This window comes from Pinus tabuliformis, chromosome J (assembly GCF_031772625.1).
Source record: "Pinus tabuliformis cultivar Carrire ecotype Pingquan chromosome J, CPIR1, whole genome shotgun sequence".
NCBI classification, from domain to species: Eukaryota; Viridiplantae; Streptophyta; class Pinopsida; order Pinales; family Pinaceae; genus Pinus; species Pinus tabuliformis.
This window is the reverse complement of record NC_142295.1, coordinates 53329110-53334181: the sequence shown is the minus strand read 5'-3', so window position 1 is coordinate 53334181 and position 5072 is coordinate 53329110.

The following is a 5072-nucleotide window of genomic DNA, read 5'->3' as shown; positions in this document are numbered from 1 at the left end:
ACATAAACATATTGAGAGTTTTATTCAATAATGTAATTGTACAAATATAATTAAATAAAATGTTGTTTCAAGATAGGAAAAATATCTTAGCGACAATTTCTTGGTTCAGAGAATATCTCAACCTCACACTCACCTCACACCAAACTACAAAGCTAACTAGTTAGAAATAATCTCTCAAACCAATTAGGTCTCATCAACCTCCTAATTAACTAGTAGGAAGAAACTCCTTGTAGACTATAAATCTACATAATATTGACCATTAACCTTAATAATCAAATATGATCACACATATTAAGACAAGTATGAGTTATAAATGCCAATGCTTCCCCTTAACGACCACTGGTCTTAATCTACATTAGCTAACGTCTTCATCTATGTCTTCTCTATAGCACACACTCCACTGCAAAGTAAAGTAAAGTTCCTAAGCAACAAAGTCTACCGATGGTTCAATATGGTCCTTTCACTTTGTACCTCAATCATTCAAACATCACTAAATCATTAACATCCATGCAAAGAAACAACCATCCAATTGAATGCATGGTACCTAACTGCTTCAATCGTCAATCAACTAGGATACCCTTCATGTACATGGTTCATTCAAACTATTGATGAACTCTCCCTGAATGTAAAACTTCACCTCTTGAAATCTACAATAAATATGGCCCACTCAAGTGTATCCATACAACATGTGGACTACTCTTCAGAGTGTTAAATAACTCCTTACTAGAGGCAACCAAACTAAACTAGATAGGCTTATCAACATCATCATCAAGGTCACATCATAAAGGGGTATGCATGAAGAGAATATGATGATAGATCTTTTTCTGCTTATCCCTAATCATCACCACAGATTCAAATGCACAATGGTTGTTCTCTTGCACATGAGTTCCTATAAACTCTCATTCTTGTAGTCTTGTCCTTCATCCAAGATCTCTCTATTATGATAGTGTATAATGGGAAGCTCAAATTTTCTTACATATTGAGACTCCTCCTCTACATGGTTCAATGGAAAAACAATACACTATTGTAAACACAAAATAACAATCCAATTCACTCTTCTAGAAATAATTCTACTCTCTATTTTTCTCGGCCCTCTTTTGATGGATTCAAGCCTATTCCCTCAAAATATAGCAGGTCTTGTTAGGGTAGTTCACTAGAAAAGGACTAGACCAAGGGACAACAATATGAGGTGTGACTCACTATCACAACAACTGCTAGCTCCTACTTTTTAGTTGACTTTCACCAAAAGGGAGGCTTCCCTGTACTAGGTTACCTAAAACTTTTATCAAGTACAAAGGTTAAAGGTGACAAAGATAGGCAGAGGAGGAATTCTCTTCTTAAGAACATGTCTTAGCTAGCACAACAAGGCAATTCACATCCACCAAAAGGCATAATTAGGGCATTACATGACTTAGGCTTGAGAATAAGTGAGGTTAATAGGTTCACCTACTATTACAAGGCCAAGAAAAGGCTTGCAATAGGTGCATATGATCAAATTATGGCATAAGAAGCCTCAAGTTGAAGCCTATGGAATATTTGTGCCTTTTTAGGGCATAATTTTCCTAGGGAAAGAGATGTCAACCTTAGAATAGAGAAATTAGCTTGGAGAAAAGCACGATTTTAAGGAAACCACCTTATAACCATGTGTTGAATCCATCCACAAGGTAATGTTGCAAACCCTAGTTGAAATAGATGTCCTAGCCCTAGCTAGTGGATTTCCTTGAGAGGAAAAAATTCTAGATTTAAGGTAGAGAATAATGGATTTATGAAAGTTTTCAAGGTGATCAACAATGTGACGAAGACCAATGCCTTGACCTCGGGTGATAGATTTTATAGGATTCCTAAGTTAGGATGATTACTAAACCTTAGTAAGGAGTAAGGGAATATTAAACACTAGGTATCAAACCCTACCTATCATTTTTGTGAGGGAGAAAATTCATTGGGGATACCTAGTTGAAATATTCACCAATGGGATTGTCATAAACATTCTATGAGTAGGTAATGCATGCAATACTATTACTAAGATTCCATAAAATAATTTTCAAAAATATTTTGCACATAGAAACCCTAGATAATCAATCATTCCATATATTAGCTAAAAAATACAAAGGCTTATCAAATACAAGGTGCACTTACAAAATAGAATGCAAGAAAAAGTCCTTTATTGCTCCAAAATGACATCTCCAAGACCAAGGAATAGTTCCATAAGAAAAAATACTAAATAAATCAAATCTCCACATGATACAAGATCCAAAGCTAGGCAAAATTCTCCTAATTTAGCCTAAAAAGCCCTAAAAACAAGTTTTATCATTGAATGAACATGGGTTATAATCTAACCCAATAGATAACAACAAAATAATCCTAATTATCTCACACTTGTGAGAAATAGCCTATTTAATTGTCAACGCCATGCCTACTTAAGGCTCCAAATGTTGTGAAAAAACTGTTGAGGTGTCAGAATGTGTGTAGATGTATGGATGATAAAGCAAATTAGGGTTGACCCTAAAATCCACCTTAGTATCTCTTGTAGGTTCCTAGTGCCATCTCATGTAACATCAAGTGGCCTCCATGGGTCTCCAATTTTCAAATAAGGCCTCCTCTCCAATGTTAGGGATTCCTCTCATGCAAAAATCCCTGCCTAGTCTCTTAATGGGAGAGCATCCTCATCTAGGCTTTGAATCAACTCCTTCCCATCAAGTTTTTTCCAAGATAGCCTATGGGTGTACTAGTTCTAGTGGTGTCATACTAAAGAATCCTTAGAACCAGGTCAAATTTGTTTAACATCTTGGATCCTAGAGGGCAGTTTGGGACATGTTTCATCTACCACTGCTATTAGGAGGCTATAGTTTCTAAATACTACAATTGCTTAAGCCAATACACTTTTTTGAATGGCCTAGGTACCTGTGGAGTGGGTGCCCCAAGCCCGTGTTGCAATGTACCACCAAGCAAAAACAACATGGATTCTAGTGAAAATAATTGTTCATGAAAGAATAAGATGAATAATGCATCTAAGTGAACCAAACATTAATTTCAAGTGCATATTAATAATTCATACAACAATTTCTTTTCAAAACTAAGTCCCCACAAAGGTTTTTTCTCCCTTGGTAGGGGTGGTTAATGCTGAACATTATTAGGCGATTCTAGCCACAAAGGGGAAGTGACATTTCCTTGGTCCACCCTTCTATTGATTGGTGTTAGTGTATAATGTGGTAATGGAAGGGAGAAGTCTTCATGGTCAAGTTCCATGGTCAAAAGGACCAATTGAAGAGGTTGTCCACATCCTTAGTGTATAGATGCAAGGAGAAAGCATTTGTGGATACATGAGTTACCATCTCGACCTAATCTTTCCACCCCTCTTGTGTGCATTTTATTTCTTCTTGATTATACCTTATATTACCACTTATATCTCAAGCGTTACAACTCGCTATTTGTGATGTATTAGTTTTATTACCCCTTTAAGAAGAGTTAATTTATCACTCATTGGGGTTGGGACATGCAATGGTTTCTTCTTTTGATGTAATGGATAATGTTCTCAGGAACAAGGTAATGGTTGTATGAGGGATGTAGAACTCATGCTAAGAATTTTCCCATGTGCTAATATTTATGTTCCTAGCCATATTTTTACATTTTTATTTTCTTTCTTTGTTTTATTGTGGCCATGATATGATTTTTATTTTCTTTTAGCTACATCAACCTCCGAGGTTAGAGTTTCTAGGCCATACTCAAGGTATGTAACCATATGAGTCCCAAATCCCCAAGAACCATTGGCAAGTTATACCCAAAGAATGGAGGTGAGATATAGGTCTTGTAATGTGGGATGGAAGGTGCTAATTATGGCATAGGGAAAATCGAACATGCAATTAGTTAAGTATGGCATAGGAAAAATGGGACATGTTACCTCAGTCATGGCTTTCCAAGTAGTGTCCCTCCTATAACCTGAAGGACCTAAAAGGAGGTCCCACTAGACTAGGATCAAAGATTAAGCCCCCTGGTAAGATGAGAGAACAAAATTATGATCAAGTTCTATCAATATTTTGGATCACTGCATCATCCATACTAAATGCCAAAAACAAACATGTATAACTAGCGAATTGCAAAATGATCATAGTACATTTTGATAGTATCCCACTTTCATCCAAGTTCCAATGTTGAATGGTGAGAAGCATATGACTTATGGAAATCGCAGAGACACATGGCATATCATCATCTAATGTTGATTGGCAAGGGCTATTGGTTGTTCAGATGACTAACTAGTTATCAAATGTAGGATAAATTTTTCTTTCTATGGGGTTACCCATTTTGGTGGGTAACAAAGTGCATACATGCTTTCATACCATGTTAAGATGGGAGAGTAGAGATTATTGCATATGCAATTCTATTGAGAGTCTTACTAAATAATGTAATTGTACAAATATTAATACATAAAATTTTGTCTCAAGATAGGAAAACTATCTTAGACACACAATCTATAGGTTGAAGGAATATCTCAATTGCACAACAAATTAGGAAACTAACTAGTTGGAGACAATCTAAAACCAACTAAGCGTCAACAACCTCCTAATTAAAAATAATAAACTCCTTATACTTAATAATTAAATATAATACACATATTATGACATGCAAGTTTACAAACTCCAACATTTCATTTCTATTTTCATTTTTTTTATTTTTAACACATATAGAATAACTACAAGCAAGAAGAAAAAAATATTATATTTTTTATTATTAAATAACTTATTATTCATCTTTATTTGATAGCCAACATAAGCATTTGCCATGGAATTTTTTTATTATTAAAAATTCTTTATTATTAAATAATATTTTATTCATCTTTATTTGATACCCAAAACAAGTTTTGACATGAAAAAATAATTATTCTTACTTAAACTTTAATGCCCAAGGAAACTTATAACACTAAATACAATTTCCTCAGTCTTGGCTGGAGGATACTACCAAAAAATGTGTTCAATGTTTTTAGGAAGTTCACAATTAAGACAAATAGATCTATGGAAATTTTGCGGAATTAATCTTCCTTTAGAGACAAGCTACTCACGATTAAATCTTAAGAGAAA